Source organism: Periplaneta americana, chromosome 7 (genome assembly GCF_040183065.1).
Source record: "Periplaneta americana isolate PAMFEO1 chromosome 7, P.americana_PAMFEO1_priV1, whole genome shotgun sequence".
Classification (NCBI taxonomy): Eukaryota; Metazoa; Arthropoda; class Insecta; order Blattodea; family Blattidae; genus Periplaneta; species Periplaneta americana.
Window position 1 is genome coordinate 8,510,081 of NC_091123.1, and position 21,351 is coordinate 8,531,431.

Genomic DNA, 21,351 nt, shown 5'->3' on the forward strand with positions numbered 1-21,351 from the left:
ACCCCGCTTTTTGCTTCATGTGCTACACGTCAGATCATCATCGGGGCTTGCACCCCCGATACACTGCTTTTTACATAATGTGCTACACGTCGGATCATCATCGGGGCTTGTAGCCCCGATACCCCGGTTTTTACATCATGTGCTACACGGCGGATCATCATCGGGGCTTGCAGCCCCGATACCCCGCTTTTTGCATCATGTGCTACATGTCGGATCATCATCGGGGCTTGCAGCCCCGATACCCTGCTTTTTGCATCATGTGCTACACGTCAGATCATCATCGGGGCTTGTAGCCCCGATACCCCGCTTTTTGCATCATGTGCTACACGTCAGATCATCATCGGGGCTTGCAGCCCCGATACCCCGCTTTTTGCATCATGTGCTACACGTCAGATCATCATCGGGGCTTGCAGTCCCGATACCCCGCTTTTTACATCTTGTGCTACACGTCGGATCATCATCGGGGCTTGCAGCCCTGATACTCCGCTTTTTGCATCATGTGCTACATGTCAGATCATCATCGGGGCTTGCAGCCCCGATACCCCGCTTTTTGCATCATGTGCTACATGTCAGATCATCATCGGGGCTTGCAGCCCCGATACCCCGCTTTTTGCATCATGTGCTACACGTCAGATCATCATCGGGGCTTGCAGCCCCGATACCCCGCTTTTTGCATCATGTGCTACACGTCAGATCATCATCGGGGCTTGCAGCCCCGATACCCCACTTTTTGCATCATGTGCTACAGGTCAGATCATCATCGGGGCTTGCAGCCCCGATACCCCGCTTTTTGCATCATGTGCTACACGTCAGATCATCATCGGGGCTAGCCCCGATACCCCGCTTTTTGCATCATGTGCTACACGTTAGATCATCATCGGGGCTTGCAGCCCCGATACCCCGCTTTTTGCATCATGTGCTACACGACGGATCATCAACAGGGCTTGCAGCCCCGATACCCCGCTTTTTGCATCATGTGCTACACGTCGGATCATCATAGGGGCTTGCAGCCCCGATACCCCGCTTTTTGCATCATGTGCTACACGTCGGATCATCATCGGGGCTTGCAGCCCCGATACCCCGGTTTTTGCATCATGTGCTACACGTCAGATCATCATCGGGGCTTGCAGCCCCGATACCCCGCTTTTTGCATCATGTGCTACACGTCAGATCATCATCGGGGCTTGCAGCCCCGATACCCCACTTTTTGCATCATGTGCTACAGGTCAGATCATCATCGGGGCTTGCAGCCCCGATACCCCGCTTTTTGCATCATGTGCTACACGTCAGATCATCATCGGGGCTAGCCCCGATACCCCGCTTTTTGCATCATGTGCTACACGTCAGATCATCATCGGGGCTTGCAGCCCCGATACCCCGCTTTTTGCATCATGTGCTACACGTCGGATCATCATAGGGGCTTGCAGCCCCGATACCCCGCTTTTTGCATCATGTGCTACACGTCGGATCATCATAGGGGCTTGCAGCCCCGATACCCCGCTTTTTGCATCATGTGCTACACGTCGGATCATCATCGGGGCTTGCAGCCCCGATACCCCGCTTTTTGCATCATGTGCTACACGTCAGATCATCATCGGGGCTTGCAGCCCCGATACCCCGCTTTTTGCATCATGTGCTACACGTCAGATCATCATCGGGGCTTGCAGCCCCGATACCCCGCTTTTTTGCATCATGTGCTACATGTCAGATCATCATCGGGGCTTGCAGCCCCGATACCCCGCTTTTTTCATCATGTGCTAACGTCAGATCATCATCGGGGCTTGCAGCCCCGATACCCCGCTTTTTACATCATGTGCTACACGTCAGATCATCATCGGGGCTTGCAGCCCCGATACCCCGCTTTGTGCATCATGTGCTACACGTCAGATCATCATCGGGGCTTGCAGCCCCGATACCCCGCTTTTTACATCATATGCTACACGTCGGATCATCAACAGGGCTTGCAGCCCCGATACCCCGCTTTTTGCATCATGTGCTACACGTCGGATCATCATAGGGGCTTGCAGCCCCGATACCCCGCTTTTTGCATCATGTGCTACACGTCGGATCATCATCGGGGCTTGCAGCCCCGATACCCCGCTTTTTGCATCATGTGCTACACGTCAGATCATCATCGGGGCTTGCAGCCCCGATACCCCACTTTTTGCATCATGTGCTACACGTCAGATCATCATCGGGGCTTGCAGCCCCGATACCCCGCTTTTTACATCATGTGCTACACGTCAGATCATCATCGGGGCTGAAGCCCCGATACCCCACTTTTTGCATCATGTGCTACATGTCAGATCATCATCGGGGCTTGCAGCCCCGATACCCCGCTTTTTGCATTATGTGCTACACGTCAGATCATCATCGGGGCTTGCAGCCACGATACCCCGCTTTTTGCATCATGTGCTACACGTCAGATCATCATCGGGGCTTTCAGTCCCGATACCCCGCTTTTTACATCATGTGCTACACATCGGATCATCATCGGGGCTTGCAGCCCCGATACTCCGCTTTTTGCATCATGTGCTACATGTCAGATCATCATCGGGGCTTGCAGCCCCGATACCCCGCTTTTTGCATCATGTGCTACACGTCAGATCATCATCGGGGCTTGCAGCCCCGATACCCCGCTTTTTACATCATGTGCTACACGTCGGATCATCATCGGGGCTTGCAGCCCCGATACCCCGCTTTTTTCATCATGTGCTAACGTCAGATCATCATCGGGGCTTGCAGCCCCGATACCCCGCTTTTTACATCATGTGCTACACGTCAGATCATCATCGGGGCTTGTAGCCCCGATACCCCGCTTTGTGCATCATGTGCTACACGTCAGATCATCATCGGGGCTTGCAGCCCCGATACCCAGCTTTTTGCATCATGTGCTACACATCAGATCATCATCGGGGCTTGCAGTCCCAATACCCCGCTTTTTGCATCATGTGCTACAGTCAGATCATCATCGGGGCTTGCAGCCCCGATACCCCGCTTTGTGCATCATGTGCTACACGTCAGATCATCATCGGGGCTTGCAGCCCCGATACCCCGCTTTTTGCATCATGTGCTACACATCAGATCATCATCGGGGCTTGCAGTCCCAATACCCCGCTTTTTGCATCATGTGCTACAGTCAGATCATCATCGGGGCTTGCAGCCCCGATACCCCGCTTTTTGCATCATGTGCTACACATCAGATCATCATCGGGGCTTGCAGCCCCGATACCCCGCTTTTTGCATCATGTGCTACACGTCAGATCATCATCGGGGCTTGCAGCCCCGATACCCCGCTTTTTTTACATATTGTGCTACACGTCGGATTATCATCGGAGCTTGCAGCCCCGATACCCCGCTTTTTGCATCATGTGCTACATGTCAGATCATCATCGGGGCTTGCAGTCCCAATACCCCGCTTTTTGCATCATGTGCTACAGTCAGATCATCATCGGGGCTTGCAGCCCCGATACCCCGCTTTTTGCTTCATGTGCTACACGTCAGATCATCATCGGGGCTTGCAGCCCCGATACCCCGCTTTTTACATCATGTGCTACACGTCGGATCATCATCGGGGCTTGCAGCCCCGATACCCCGCTTTTTGCTTCATGTGCTACACGTCAGATCATCATCGGGGCTTGCAGCCCCGATACCCCTCTTTTTGCATCTTGTACTACACGTCGGATCATCATCGGGGCTTGCAGCCCCGATACCCCGGTTTTTACATCATGTGCTACACGGCGGATCATCATCGGGGCTTGCAGCCCCGATACCCCGCTTTTTGCATCATGTGCTACATGTCGGATCATCATCGGGGCTTGGAGCCCCGATACCCCGCTTTTTACATCATGTGCTACACGTCGGATCATCATCGGGGCTTGCAGCCCCGATACCCTGCTTTTTGCATCATGTGCTACACGTCAGATCATCATCGGGGCTTGCAGCCCCGATACCCCGCTTTTTGCATCATGTGCTACACGTCAGATCATCATCGGGGCTTGCAGCCCCGATACCCCGTTTTTGCATCATGTGCTACACGTCAGATCATCATCGGGGCTTGCAGTCCCGATACCCCGCTTTTTACATCTTGTGCTACACGTCGGATCATCATCGGGGCTTGCAGCCCTGATACTCCGCTTTTTGCATCATGTGCTACATGTCAGATCATCATCGGGGCTTGCAGCCCCGATACCCCGCTTTTTGCATCATGTGCTACACGTCAGATCATCATCGGGGCTTGCAGCCCCGATACCCCGCTTTATGCATCATGTGCTACATGTCAGATCATCATCGGGGCTTGCAGCCCCGATACCCCGCTTTTTTCATCATGTGCTAACGTCAGATCATCATCGGGGCTTGCAGCCCCGATACCCCGCTTTTTACATCATGTGCTACACGTCAGATCATCATCGGGGCTGAAGCCCCGATACCCCACTTTTTGCATCATGTGCTACATGTCAGATCATCATCGGGGCTTGCAGCCCCGATACCCCGCTTTTTGCATTATGTGCTACACGTCAGATCATCATCGGGGCTTGCAGCCCCGATACCCCGCTTTTTGCATCATGTGCTACACGTCAGATCATCATCGGGGCTTGCAGTCCCGATACCCCGCTTTTTACATCATGTGCTACACGTCGGATCATCATCGGGGCTTGCAGCCCCGATACTCCGCTTTTTGCATCATGTGCTACATGTCAGATCATCATCGGGGCTTGCAGCCCCGATACCCCGCTTTTTGCATCATGTGCTACACGTCGGATTATCATCGGAGCTTGCAGCCCCGATACCCCGCTTTTTGCATCATGTGCTACATGTCAGATCATCATCGGGGCTTGCAGTCCCAATACCCCGCTTTTTGCATCATGTGCTACAGTCAGATCATCATCGGTGCTTGCAGCCCCGATACCCCGCTTTTTGCTTCATGTGCTACACGTCAGATCATCATCGGGGCTTGCACCCCCGATACACTGCTTTTTACATAATGTGCTACACGTCGGATCATCATCGGGGCTTGTAGCCCCGATACCCCGGTTTTTACATCATGTGCTACACGGCGGATCATCATCGGGGCTTGCAGCCCCGATACCCCGCTTTTTGCATCATGTGCTACATGTCGGATCATCATCGGGGCTTGCAGCCCCGATACCCTGCTTTTTGCATCATGTGCTACACGTCAGATCATCATCGGGGCTTGTAGCCCCGATACCCCGCTTTTTGCATCATGTGCTACACGTCAGATCATCATCGGGGCTTGCAGCCCCGATACCCCGCTTTTTGCATCATGTGCTACACGTCAGATCATCATCGGGGCTTGCAGTCCCGATACCCCGCTTTTTACATCTTGTGCTACACGTCGGATCATCATCGGGGCTTGCAGCCCTGATACTCCGCTTTTTGCATCATGTGCTACATGTCAGATCATCATCGGGGCTTGCAGCCCCGATACCCCGCTTTTTGCATCATGTGCTACATGTCAGATCATCATCGGGGCTTGCAGCCCCGATACCCCGCTTTTTGCATCATGTGCTACACGTCAGATCATCATCGGGGCTTGCAGCCCCGATACCCCGCTTTTTGCATCATGTGCTACACGTCAGATCATCATCGGGGCTTGCAGCCCCGATACCCCACTTTTTGCATCATGTGCTACAGGTCAGATCATCATCGGGGCTTGCAGCCCCGATACCCCGCTTTTTGCATCATGTGCTACACGTCAGATCATCATCGGGGCTAGCCCCGATACCCCGCTTTTTGCATCATGTGCTACACGTTAGATCATCATCGGGGCTTGCAGCCCCGATACCCCGCTTTTTGCATCATGTGCTACACGACGGATCATCAACAGGGCTTGCAGCCCCGATACCCCGCTTTTTGCATCATGTGCTACACGTCGGATCATCATAGGGGCTTGCAGCCCCGATACCCCGCTTTTTGCATCATGTGCTACACGTCGGATCATCATCGGGGCTTGCAGCCCCGATACCCCGGTTTTTGCATCATGTGCTACACGTCAGATCATCATCGGGGCTTGCAGCCCCGATACCCCGCTTTTTGCATCATGTGCTACACGTCAGATCATCATCGGGGCTTGCAGCCCCGATACCCCACTTTTTGCATCATGTGCTACAGGTCAGATCATCATCGGGGCTTGCAGCCCCGATACCCCGCTTTTTGCATCATGTGCTACACGTCAGATCATCATCGGGGCTAGCCCCGATACCCCGCTTTTTGCATCATGTGCTACACGTCAGATCATCATCGGGGCTTGCAGCCCCGATACCCCGCTTTTTGCATCATGTGCTACACGTCGGATCATCATAGGGGCTTGCAGCCCCGATACCCCGCTTTTTGCATCATGTGCTACACGTCGGATCATCATAGGGGCTTGCAGCCCCGATACCCCGCTTTTTGCATCATGTGCTACACGTCGGATCATCATCGGGGCTTGCAGCCCCGATACCCCGCTTTTTGCATCATGTGCTACACGTCAGATCATCATCGGGGCTTGCAGCCCCGATACCCCGCTTTTTGCATCATGTGCTACACGTCAGATCATCATCGGGGCTTGCAGCCCCGATACCCCGCTTTTTTGCATCATGTGCTACATGTCAGATCATCATCGGGGCTTGCAGCCCCGATACCCCGCTTTTTTCATCATGTGCTAACGTCAGATCATCATCGGGGCTTGCAGCCCCGATACCCCGCTTTTTACATCATGTGCTACACGTCAGATCATCATCGGGGCTTGCAGCCCCGATACCCCGCTTTGTGCATCATGTGCTACACGTCAGATCATCATCGGGGCTTGCAGCCCCGATACCCCGCTTTTTACATCATATGCTACACGTCGGATCATCAACAGGGCTTGCAGCCCCGATACCCCGCTTTTTGCATCATGTGCTACACGTCGGATCATCATAGGGGCTTGCAGCCCCGATACCCCGCTTTTTGCATCATGTGCTACACGTCGGATCATCATCGGGGCTTGCAGCCCCGATACCCCGCTTTTTGCATCATGTGCTACACGTCAGATCATCATCGGGGCTTGCAGCCCCGATACCCCACTTTTTGCATCATGTGCTACACGTCAGATCATCATCGGGGCTTGCAGCCCCGATACCCCGCTTTTTACATCATGTGCTACACGTCAGATCATCATCGGGGCTGAAGCCCCGATACCCCACTTTTTGCATCATGTGCTACATGTCAGATCATCATCGGGGCTTGCAGCCCCGATACCCCGCTTTTTGCATTATGTGCTACACGTCAGATCATCATCGGGGCTTGCAGCCACGATACCCCGCTTTTTGCATCATGTGCTACACGTCAGATCATCATCGGGGCTTTCAGTCCCGATACCCCGCTTTTTACATCATGTGCTACACATCGGATCATCATCGGGGCTTGCAGCCCCGATACTCCGCTTTTTGCATCATGTGCTACATGTCAGATCATCATCGGGGCTTGCAGCCCCGATACCCCGCTTTTTGCATCATGTGCTACACGTCAGATCATCATCGGGGCTTGCAGCCCCGATACCCCGCTTTTTACATCATGTGCTACACGTCGGATCATCATCGGGGCTTGCAGCCCCGATACCCCGCTTTTTTCATCATGTGCTAACGTCAGATCATCATCGGGGCTTGCAGCCCCGATACCCCGCTTTTTACATCATGTGCTACACGTCAGATCATCATCGGGGCTTGTAGCCCCGATACCCCGCTTTGTGCATCATGTGCTACACGTCAGATCATCATCGGGGCTTGCAGCCCCGATACCCAGCTTTTTGCATCATGTGCTACACATCAGATCATCATCGGGGCTTGCAGTCCCAATACCCCGCTTTTTGCATCATGTGCTACAGTCAGATCATCATCGGGGCTTGCAGCCCCGATACCCCGCTTTGTGCATCATGTGCTACACGTCAGATCATCATCGGGGCTTGCAGCCCCGATACCCCGCTTTTTGCATCATGTGCTACACATCAGATCATCATCGGGGCTTGCAGTCCCAATACCCCGCTTTTTGCATCATGTGCTACAGTCAGATCATCATCGGGGCTTGCAGCCCCGATACCCCGCTTTTTGCATCATGTGCTACACATCAGATCATCATCGGGGCTTGCAGCCCCGATACCCCGCTTTTTGCATCATGTGCTACACGTCAGATCATCATCGGGGCTTGCAGCCCCGATACCCCGCTTTTTTTACATATTGTGCTACACGTCGGATTATCATCGGAGCTTGCAGCCCCGATACCCCGCTTTTTGCATCATGTGCTACATGTCAGATCATCATCGGGGCTTGCAGTCCCAATACCCCGCTTTTTGCATCATGTGCTACAGTCAGATCATCATCGGGGCTTGCAGCCCCGATACCCCGCTTTTTGCTTCATGTGCTACACGTCAGATCATCATCGGGGCTTGCAGCCCCGATACCCCGCTTTTTACATCATGTGCTACACGTCGGATCATCATCGGGGCTTGCAGCCCCGATACCCCGCTTTTTGCTTCATGTGCTACACGTCAGATCATCATCGGGGCTTGCAGCCCCGATACCCCTCTTTTTGCATCTTGTACTACACGTCGGATCATCATCGGGGCTTGCAGCCCCGATACCCCGGTTTTTACATCATGTGCTACACGGCGGATCATCATCGGGGCTTGCAGCCCCGATACCCCGCTTTTTGCATCATGTGCTACATGTCGGATCATCATCGGGGCTTGGAGCCCCGATACCCCGCTTTTTACATCATGTGCTACACGTCGGATCATCATCGGGGCTTGCAGCCCCGATACCCTGCTTTTTGCATCATGTGCTACACGTCAGATCATCATCGGGGCTTGCAGCCCCGATACCCCGCTTTTTGCATCATGTGCTACACGTCAGATCATCATCGGGGCTTGCAGCCCCGATACCCCGTTTTTGCATCATGTGCTACACGTCAGATCATCATCGGGGCTTGCAGTCCCGATACCCCGCTTTTTACATCTTGTGCTACACGTCGGATCATCATCGGGGCTTGCAGCCCTGATACTCCGCTTTTTGCATCATGTGCTACATGTCAGATCATCATCGGGGCTTGCAGCCCCGATACCCCGCTTTTTGCATCATGTGCTACACGTCAGATCATCATCGGGGCTTGCAGCCCCGATACCCCGCTTTATGCATCATGTGCTACATGTCAGATCATCATCGGGGCTTGCAGCCCCGATACCCCGCTTTTTTCATCATGTGCTAACGTCAGATCATCATCGGGGCTTGCAGCCCCGATACCCCGCTTTTTACATCATGTGCTACACGTCAGATCATCATCGGGGCTGAAGCCCCGATACCCCACTTTTTGCATCATGTGCTACATGTCAGATCATCATCGGGGCTTGCAGCCCCGATACCCCGCTTTTTGCATTATGTGCTACACGTCAGATCATCATCGGGGCTTGCAGCCCCGATACCCCGCTTTTTGCATCATGTGCTACACGTCAGATCATCATCGGGGCTTGCAGTCCCGATACCCCGCTTTTTACATCATGTGCTACACGTCGGATCATCATCGGGGCTTGCAGCCCCGATACTCCGCTTTTTGCATCATGTGCTACATGTCAGATCATCATCGGGGCTTGCAGCCCCGATACCCCGCTTTTTGCATCATGTGCTACACGTCAGATCATCATCGGGGCTTGCAGCCCCGATACCCCGCTTTTTACATCATGTGCTACACGTCGATCATCATCGGGGCTTGCAGCCCCGATACCCCGCTTTTTGCATCATGTGCTACACGTCAGATCATCATCGGGGCTTGCAGCCCCGATACCCCGCCTTTTTGCATCATGTGCTACACATCAGATCATCATCGGGGCTTGCAGTCCCAATACCCCGCTTTTTGCATCATGTGCTACAGTCAGATCATCATCGGGGCTTGCAGCCCCGATACCCCGCTTTGTGCATCATGTGCTACACGTCAGATCATCATCGGGGCTTGCAGCCCCGATACCCCACTTTTTGCATCATGTGCTACACATCAGATCATCATCGGGGCTTGCAGTCCCAATACCCCGCTTTTTGCATCATGTGCTACAGTCAGATCATCATCGGGGCTTGCAGCCCCGATACCCCGCTTTTTGCATCATGTGCTACACGTCAGATCATCATCGGGGCTTGCAGCCCCGATACCCCGCTTTTTCCATCATGTGCTACACGTCAGATCATCATCGGGGCTTGCAGCCCTGATACCCCGCTTTTTACATCATGTGCTACACGTCGGATTATCATCGGAGCTTGCAGCCCCGATACCCCGCTTTTTGCATCATGTGCTACATGTCAGATCATCATCGGGGCTTGCAGTCCCAATACCCCGCTTTTTGCATCATGTGCTACAGTCAGATCATCATCGGTGCTTGCAGCCCCGATACCCCGCTTTTTGCTTCATGTGCTACACGTCAGATCATCATCGGGGCTTGCACCCCCGATACCCTGCTTCTTACATCATGTGCTACACGTCGGATCATCATCGGGGCTTGTAGCCCCGATACCCCGGTTTTTACATCATGTGCTACACGGCGGATCATCATCGGGGCTTGCAGCCCCGATACCCCGCTTTTTGCATCATGTGCTACATGTCGGATCATCATCGGGGCTTGCAGCCCCGATACCCTGCTTTTTGCATCATGTGCTACACGTCAGATCATCATCGGGGCTTGTAGCCCCGATACCCCGCTTTTTGCATCATGTGCTACACGTCAGATCATCATCGGGGCTTGCAGCCCCGATACCCCGCTTTTTGCATCATGTGCTACACGTCAGATCATCATCGGGGCTTGCAGTCCCGATACCCCGCTTTTTACATCTTGTGCTACACGTCGGATCATCATCGGGGCTTGCAGCCCTGATACTCCGCTTTTTGCATCATGTGCTACATGTCAGATCATCATCGGGGCTTGCAGCCCCGATACCCCGCTTTTTGCATCATGTGCTACATGTCAGATCATCATCGGGGCTTGCAGCCCCGATACCCCGCTTTTTGCATCATGTGCTACACGTCAGATCATCATCGGGGCTTGCAGCCCCGATACCCCGCTTTTTGCATCATGTGCTACACGTCAGATCATCATCGGGGCTTGCAGCCCCGATACCGCACTTTTTGCATCATGTGCTACAGGTCAGATCATCATCGGGGCTTGCAGCCCCGATACCCCGCTTTTTGCATCATGTGCTACACGTCAGATCATCATCGGGGCTAGCCCCGATACCCCGCTTTTTGCATCATGTGCTACACGTCAGATCATCATCGGGGCTTGCAGCCCCGATACTCCGCTTTTTGCATCATGTGCTACACGTCGGATCATCAACAGGGCTTGCAGCCCCGATACCCCGCTTTTTGCATCATGTGCTACACGTCGGATCATCATAGGGGCTTGCAGCCCCGATACCCCGCTTTTTGCATCATGTGCTACACGTCGGATCATCATCGGGGCTTGCAGCCCCGATACCCCGCTTTTTGCATCATGTGCTACACGTCAGATCATCATCGGGGCTTGCAGCCCCGATACCCCGCTTTTTGCATTATGTGCTACACGTCAGATCATCATCGGGGCTTGCAGCCCCGATACCCCACTTTTTGCATCATGTGCTACAGGTCAGATCATCATCGGGGCTTGCAGCCCCGATACCCCGCTTTTTGCATCATGTGCTACACGTCAGATCATCATCGGGGCTAGCCCCGATACCCCGCTTTTTGCATCATGTGCTACACGTCAGATCATCATCGGGGCTTGCAGCCCCGATACCCCGCTTTTTGCATCATGTGCTACACGTCGGATCATCAACAGGGCTTGCAGCCCCGATACCCCGCTTTTTGCATCATGTGCTACACGTCGGATCATCATAGGGGCTTGCAGCCCCGATACCCCGCTTTTTGCATCATGTGCTACACGTCGGATCATCATCGGGGCTTGCAGCCCCGATACCCCGCTTTTTGCATCATGTGCTACACGTCAGATCATCATCGGGGCTTGCAGCCCCGATACCCCGCTTTTTGCATCATGTGCTACACGTCAGATCATCATCGGGGCTTGCAGCCCCGATACCCCGCTTTTTTGCATCATGTGCTACATATCAGATCATCATCGGGGCTTGCAGCCCCGATACCCCGCTTTTTTCATCATGTGCTAACGTCAGATCATCATCGGGGCTTGCAGCCCCGATACCCCGCTTTTTACATCATGTGCTACACGTCAGATCATCATCGGGGCTTGCAGCCCCGATACCCCGCTTTGTGCATCATTTGCTACACGTCAGATCATCATCGGGGCTTGCAGCCCCGATACCCCGCTTTTTACATCATATGCTACACGTCGGATCATCAACAGGGCTTGCAGCCCCGATACCCCGCTTTTTGCATCATGTGCTACACGTCGGATCATCATAGGGGCTTGCAGCCCCGATACCCCGCTTTTTGCATCATGTGCTACACGTCGGATCATCATCGGGGCTTGCAGCCCCGATACCCCGCTTTTTGCATCATGTGCTACACGTCAGATCATCATCGGGGCTTGCAGCCCCGATACCCCACTTTTTGCATCATGTGCTACACGTCAGATCATCATCGGGGCTTGCAGCCCCGATACCCCGCTTTTTGCATCATGTGCTACACGTCAGATCATCATCGGGGCTTGCAGCCCCGATACCCCGCTTTTTGCATCATGTGCTACACGTCAGATCATCATCGGGGCTTGCAGCCCCGATACCCCGCTTTTTACATCATGTGCTACACGTCGGATCATCAACAGGGCTTGCAGCCCCGATACCCCGCTTTTTGCATCATGTGCTACACGTCGGATCATCATAGGGGCTTGCAGCCCCGATACCCCGCTTTTTGCATCATGTGCTACACGTCGGATCATCATCGGGGCTTGCAGCCCCGATACCCCGCTTTTTGCATCATGTGCTACACGTCAGATCATCATCGGGGCTAGCAGCCCCGATACCCCGCTTTTTGCATCATGTGCTACACGTCAGATCATCATCGGGGCTTGCAGCCCCGATACCCCGGTTTTTTGCATCATGTGCTACATGTCAGATCATCATCGGGGCTTGCAGCCCCGATACCCCGCTTTTTTCATCATGTGCTAACGTCAGATCATCATCGGGGCTTGCAGCCCCGATACCCCGCTTTTTACATCATGTGCTACACGTCAGATCATCATCGGGGCTTGCAGCCCCGATACCCCGCTTTGTGCATCATGTGCTACATGTCAGATCATCATCGGGGCTTGCAGCCCCGATACCCCGCTTTTTACATCATGTGCTACACGTCGGATCATCATCGGGGCTTGCAGCCCCGATACCCCGCTTTTTGCATCATGTGCTACATGTCAGATCATCATCGGGGCTTGCAGCCCCGATACCCCGCTTTTTGCATCATGTGCTACACGTCAGATCATCATCGGGGCTTGCAGCCCCGATACCCCGCTTTTTACATCATGTGCTACACGTCGGATCATCATCAGGGCTTGCAGCCCCAATACCCCGCTTTTTGCATCATGTGCTACACGTCGGATCATATAGGGGCTTGCAGCCCCGATATCCCACTTTTTGCATCATGTGCTACACGTCGGATCATCATCGGGGCTTGCAGCCCCGATACCCCGCTTTTTACATCATGTGCTACACGTCGGATCATCATCGGGGCTTGCAGCCCCGATACCCCGCTTTTTGCATCATGTGCTACATGTCGGATCATCATCGGGGCCTGCAGCCCCGATACCCCGCTTGCTACGTGCAACACAATTATATTATATTATTACCCATTTCAGCGAGTACTGACGACCACTGCAAAATACGACAATTTGGTCCAGGGAGCATTCTCTTTTGGCACAAGGATGATTTATGTAACATGTTTCTAAATTATTAGTCTTTTAAATACCGGTACATTCTTTAATAAATCACTGAAAAACAAATGTGAATAAATAGGATGTGGAGTGAGGACGAAATTATTATTATTTTTTATTTTTTGGCGCATCATTTTTACGTAAATAACGACAAATAAAAACTAACATGCCACATAACATTATTTTAAGAAACACAGGAAACAAGCATGAACAATATTCACCATTCTTAATGATCGGGGGATAGAAAAAAAAGTATGGAATAGAAATTACATACAAATGTGCGTGTAATAAACAATAAGCAAACCATCTTCGATTAAAAATTCCAAAACAACGTGAATATAGCGTGGATTGTGTAGGAAAATAATTTCTTATATGTTGCTTCCAATGTGCATCATTGTTAACTTATGAAAACAAATGGAAATTAACATGGCATATTAACACTATTTGAAGAAAGATAGGACATATTAAGTAATATTCATCGTTCTTAATGATCTTTGGATGGAAAATAACAATGAAATATGTATAAAATAGAAACTACATACAAGTGAGCATATAAAAAACAGTAAGTAGAATCATTTATTTGATTAATAAGGTTAAATTACTCCAGGTTTAGTGTAAGAGTGGCCTATATATCTGACGATGCCTCCCAGCAAATTACTTAATTTAAAAACAAAAAAAATTGTGTTAGAAGATTGAATTTGTGTATTTTCTCTGAAACTTTCCAAATATTTGTAGGCAGTCTTTTACATTAGATTGCCGAAAATTGGTTTATAGCGCAACATTAGCATTAGCATCCATCTTGAAAATGTTGTGTAACAATAGACAATGGAATCGTTCACAGAAGTGAACTATAAATGATGTGAATCGTTCAGTGCATCCATCTTGTTGTGTACAATAGAAGTGAACTATAAACGATGTGAATCGTTCAGCGACGACTTCTTGGAAATAACCGAGAATAATATAAAGCTTCTCTCTTAACCGAGTCAAATGCCTTTTTAAAATCTATGATGTATAGGCCTACTGTACCCTTATACTCCCATTTTTCTCCAATATCTGTCGAATATAAAAAATCTGATCAGTAGTCTATCTATTACACCTAAAACCACACTGATGATCCCCATTAATTTCATCTACATCGCAAGAAAAATAAAGAAAGTAAACTTGCGAATTCTAAATGAGATAGTGGAGCAAGTGAACAGCTTCAAATACTTGGGATGTATTATAAGCAGTAACATGAGCTGCAGCCAGGAAGTCAAAAGGAGGATAGCAATGGCCAAGGAAGCTTTTAATAGGAAAAGGAGCATCTTCTACGGACATCTGGAAAAAGAACTAAGGAAGATACTAGTGAAGTGTTTTGTATGGAGTGTGGCATTGTATGGGGCAGAAATATGGACATTATAACGAAATGAAGAGAAACGAATAAATATATTTGAAATGTATGGAGAAAAATGGAGCGTGTGAAGTGGACACAGAATAAGAAATGAAGGTGTCTTGGAAAGAATAAGTGAAGAAAGAATGGTGCTGAAATTGATCAGAAAGAGAAAAAGAAATTGGTTGGGTCACTGGCTGAGAAGAAACTGTCTACTGAAGGATGTACCGGAAGGAATGGTGAACGGGAGAAAAGTTCGGAGCAGAAGAAGTTGTCAAATGATAGACGACATTAAGATATGTGGATCATATGCGGAGACTAAGAGGAAGGCAGAAAATAGGAAACATTGGAGAATGCTGGGTTTGCAGTGAAAGACCTGCCCATGGTTAGAACACTTATGCAATGAAAATGGAGTTTATCTTCTCAAAAGAATATTGGACAAAATTTTGAACGACGTCAACAAAAGTGATATACCTCGAAAGTTACTACAGAGTTTACTAAAGAGTCTTCTTAAAGATAGGTGCAATATGGACTCCTTCCGTTGTTCTGGTACAATTTTCTTTTCCCAAATAGCAAGTACAAGCTTATAAATTTCGCTAGATATGCGCTTCCAACCTCTTGTATTAATTTTGCGGGAATTTCATCGATACCTGGAGACTTGTAGGCCTACTTTTTCAGATTTTCTATCGCAATTTCGACTTCAGAAAGTGTGGTTCGGGTATAAATGGTCAGCAGTTTGTATTTGAATTTCGTCCCGATCACTTCTATTTGGCCTATGTACATTTGGTAGTTGCCAAAAATAGTTTTTCCATCTGTTCAGGATTGAATGAGTGCCCGGAAACACCAAAAAAATCAGCGAATGATGAGAAAGTATTTTCGCTGGGATGATTACTTCACAAACTTCTCTATAGGCCTACAGTTGACCTTCATTTCTCGCAAGATTACGGCACGGTTTTCTTTAGCTACTTAACTATATCTAGAATCGGTCCCTCCTATGTGTTCCACAATTTATTTTCAAAGCAAATCTACTTACTTATGTAAGACGGTTTCTGGTCTCACAATACTTCTCCATCCAGGTCCCCCGCTGCATCAGTGGATCCTCCAGCAGTTGCTAAATCTTGATAAACTTGATCTCCATCTACTGTATGTCTTGGTATGCCGAGAGGTCATTTGTGATTCAGTTCGTATGATTTGGAAAGCAAATCTAACACCATAAAAATTATACTTAAACTGTTTCTCACCTTCTTCCGATATTAACAAGGAAAACGAGATTCGCGCCATCACAGTGATTATCAGCTGTTTCCGAAGACGGTCGAAGGAAACCGAAATGACCCGAAACGCTCAAAAGAGCGCAACAGTGAGTATCTTAGTGGGATGCGTGCAACAATGCAAGTATTTCTGCTGTTAATTTTGTAACTATGGCGTGCTATATTAGATTTAGCTCATTATTACCTTCAACCCCTAAAGAGAATGCATCTGCACAGTTTCACATCAACTTTTTACGTTTTATTTTTACTAACAGTAAGTTTTATGGCATCTTGTTTTACTGGAGCTTTGCAGTGGCGTATACTGGTTAAAGGGTTTGGGCTACCACTGACCCTATTATTACACAAAATATATTTTAAAATCCCTATAATAAAATTCCTTACATATTTATGTGAATTCCAGACGTCTTGATTGGGACGAAAATACGTTGATGACTTCGTCCTTGAAATTACAGTTGGGCCACTTGCAAAGTTTCTGTAGAAATGACTTTTCAATGGATATTAGTGCCAAGCCGGATAAACGTTCTTGTGTATGAGTTGATCTACAGTGGGATTTTATTCTCTTCAACGCAGAAAATTTTCTTTCTACAGATGCTGACGTAGCTGGTATTGTCACAATTAATGTTGCCAATTTAAGGACTTCAGTAATAACTTGGGTCAGCTGGTTTTCATACATGGCAGATAATATTTCATGGATAGGTTTGTTCGAAAAATCAAAGACTTCTGCTGAATATATTGCACTTAATTCATTTTTCAAACGTACTTGATCAAAGTGACTGTTATAGGACTGAAATAATTTGTTTAGTGCCTCATTCGGGAAGTTTTCTCTATAAGCAGAAAATTTTTGAGAATCTAGAAGATGTGTGAACTGAAGCTTTCCATAATCAGAAAATCTGTCAGTAATTTCCATGTGCATACAATCTAGTATGCTGTAGTACAGCTGCCTGTATTTCAATTCATCATCTCCTTTTCTTCGCTTTAATGTTGGTTCCATTGTATTGGCTGAAGAATTTTCATTTTCCATATTACTCCATATGGACGGAAACCCACTACGTCTGAACTCGGATATAGTATTTTTTTTTAACTTTGATACCTCTTGCAAGTAGTATACTATGTCTAGACTTTTTGTCTGAAGAATATTGTAGAGCACATCTGTATGTGCGAACACTCTAGCATAGACTTCAAGAAGAAATATATTCTGAAACTGTGTGAAAAAATTCAAATATCCTTGAGCCTGCACATTTACAGCATCATCCCAGTTTTCTTCAGAGTCATTACAAATGATATTTTTAAAGAAAGCAGTCCGTTTTTCTCTGTATTCCTTTACTGTATTTACAAGCCGAGATGTAAAATTCAATCTAGTTGGTGCTACTTTTGGGAGTTTCTTGTTCATAAATTCCTTGAGTTTTCTGATCTTTTAGGAGATGATGAGAAAAATGCAACTAAACCCGACAGTGTTTTTAAAAAAAATGCGGCATTCTGGAATGGATGAAGTAGTTTGTTGCAAAACTAAATTGAGAACATGGCTGTAACAATAGACAAATAGTGCTTGAGGATACTTTCCTTGAACTTTTGTTTTTAAGGCATTAATATTTCCCGCCATAACTGAAGCACCATCGTATGTCTGTGCAATTAACTTATTGCCGACATTGTATTCTGCTATAACACCTTCCACATGCTGAAACAAAGCAGCAGCAGTTTTGTCCGAACTGACATTTGTGAATCCTATAAACCGTTCTTGAACATTGGCATTACTGTCGACGTATCTTAAAACAGTGGACAATTGACTCTGATTAGAGCAGTAACTTGTTTCATCAACAATGGCCACAAAAGGTTTTATGTTCTTTATCATAACCCCACTTATAGCAAATATTAAGTCATTCTGAATTGCGAGAGAAGTACCACGAAATACTGTTGAACTCTCAAGATGATTGGCCAGTATATGGTCAAATTCACTTAAGGATCTTGTTTTCCTAGACAGCAGACTGCGTTAATAAGATGCAGTAAAATCTCCCGATTTTTTTTTTTCACAAGAGCATTGTGTTGGTTGATGTGTAGAGCTTTTTGCTTATCTAGCTGTAAATCAATTCTTGTCTTCCCAAAGTTTGCAAAGTTCATGCTACTACAAATATGAGCTTTTGATTTGTCGTATTCTAGGACTGCCGTTCGAAGGGAGTTCATATTAGAAAACCCCTCTTTTGACCACACATTAGTTTCGCGGCTAAATAACAAACATGGCCAGCAAAATAGTTTAGACAGTTTAGAAGTACCACACAACCAATTCGACTTACCATATGATGTTGAAGTGAAATGGCGTGTGTACTCACGCTGTTTTTCTTTTACGTCCATGGACAAATTTAACTCAGGAGTTGGTCTTTCCATTTTCACAATTTCAACTTCCTCGTTGTATGTACGACGGTTAAAAGGCACTTTTAATAAACCTTCTATTACACAGTCATTTTCAACACAAACCTCTCCAGAAACTTGTTCTGCCATATTTTTCACAATATCACTTAATTGGGAAATTAAAAACTTAATAATTCACAATTAATATAACTCTTAGACACTCGAACAAATCACAGATTTAAAATAATGCACTGCAAGAACACAATCACATTCATGAGCTAGCGTGCTAAGCGTATTGCTGCTTCGCGCCTGCGAAGAAACCGATCACGAGAGCGGTAACTCGCCCGGCCTACAGTGCACGATGGAAACAGAAGGGTGAGGTGGGGACAGGACAGCGTGCGCGATACGGTCACAGGCTACCTCACGTAGCAAGCGGTTTCTCCAGTGATGCCGCCTTGACAACTTGTTTCTTTTCGAGAGCAGAGAGCGCATATAAATCTAACAATTACTTTAATTTTAATTACTATGGTAAAACTAATAATACAAAATTATTACATTATGTTATATTATAAACTTTTTCTTTTGTAATGTCCTTGGGCTACCGCCGGTAGCCCCGGTAGTCCGCAAAATACGCCCCTGTACCTTCAACCCCTAAAGAGAATGCATCTGCACAGTTTCACATCAACTTTTTACGTTTTATTTTTACTAACAGTAAGTTTTATGGAGCTTTGCTAGATATAGGCTACCGAATCCGACCAGTGCAGCCAATCAATGTAGCATAGCAGTGTTTCTTAATCAGGCTTTCTCTGCCCCTCTACCAGGGGATTACAACTATAATATGAACAATAAAATTACAATTAACATTAAATTTACAATTACAATTACAATAAAAATTGAAGTACGACAAGATTACCTGATTAATGAAAGCTAGACATTTTATCATAGAAGTTAAGAACAAAGAATATTTTTGTATTTACTGAATTACAAATTAAACCTACAATAACAAAAATCTATAGTAATGAAATTACCGGATATTGAAATATTTTGTGATAGATTAAGAGAACTATTTACAAGAAACCATGTCTGAACGAGTCTCAATTACTGACCAAGTGCCTAGTAAGTTTGCGTTTGAATTCAGTTTTATTTCGACAGTCCCTGATGCTAGCAGGTAACGAATTCCAGAGTCTTGGCAGGGCTATTGTGAAAGAGGATGAGTATGAGGAGGTGCGATGGGATGGTATTGTTAGTATTGTTTCATGGCGAGAGCGTGTGTTCAGATTGTGGTGGGAAGAAAGGTAAGTGAAGCGAGACGACAGGTACGAAGGAACAGAAGAGTTCAAGATTTCGAAGAGAAGGAGAAGTGAATGTAAATTTCTTTTCTTATCTAGTTTAAGCCAACCTATTGTTTCCAGGGATGGGGTAATATGATCATATTTACGAACATTGCTTACAAAACTACACACAAGTTATGAGCACGTTGAAGTTTCGTTTTGTAGTCGCTGGAAAGGTCAGTCAGTAAAATGTCAGCATAGTCAAAATAGGGAAATACAAGCGTCTGCACAAGGGACTTTTTTAAGCAAGAGGGAAAATGAACATTTATCCTTTTTAGCACATGGATAATAGAATATACTTTTCTGCAGGTTTCTGTGATAATAGTAGCAGCATAGTATTAAATTTCCAGAAAAGCTACTCCAAAGGAGGCTATACTTTCTTTTGCTTCAATGGGTTGTGCCACATACATATAATCATAAACAAGTGGTTTCACATTGCAGGCCACATACTTTCACGTAAATATCGTTTCTTACTAGCCCGATATTCATGTACAGCCTTACTATATGTACGCCATATTCACGGGACAAGCTCCTCTCCTTAGAGTCTGGAGGCTATGCCCTTCACCCCATCCCCACTTCCACGATATAGCCTATTCATACGTGGCGATTGCAATATTTATAATTTAATAATTTTGTATTTTTTTTTGTCCAGAGAAAATAGTCATCTTTTACGAAAGTGTTTGCCTTTTGATCACTGAAGAACGAGCGAGGAGAGAAAAAAGACTGAAGGGTCATCTGTGAGGTAAATTTTTCAACAGGTTGTGTTGTTCTGGCATCTACTGCTACTCGTATGAACCACTGCCATGTTCTTGCCATCTACGACCTCCTACGGTCATTTGTTCATTCCCACCCTATGAATCTCCTTCTCTTCCAATTGTCCTGAATGCTAGTTGCAGTGAGGGGAACATGTAGCATTGTCTACTATTATTATTTTGCTCGCTGTCCCCCTGCCCCCATTAACTAATCTTCGGACCCTTAGAGGGCCGCAGCACTGTTCGAGAATCACTGGCATTACACAGTGTTGTTTCTGAATCTTTCTGATGATTTTTTATATTGGTTATTTTACCACCCTTTATCAACTGCTATGGTTATCTAGCATCTGCATGAGATGAAGGTAATAATGCCAGCGAATGAGTGCAGAGTCCAGTG

At 47.7% G+C, this 21,351-nt stretch overlaps 1 long non-coding RNA gene across 1 annotated transcript in view; it reads right to left on the reverse strand.

The window, feature by feature from the left end:
* The window catches only part of LOC138702867 (uncharacterized), a 154,126-nt gene extending 136,241 nt beyond the window's left edge, over window positions 1–17,885 (reverse strand). The window contains exon 1 of the long non-coding RNA XR_011332913.1: window positions 16,294–17,885. This is a non-coding gene — a long non-coding RNA (uncharacterized lncRNA). The remainder of the gene's footprint in view (window positions 1–16,293) is intronic.
* Between the last annotated feature and the right edge of the window lie 3,466 nt (window positions 17,886–21,351).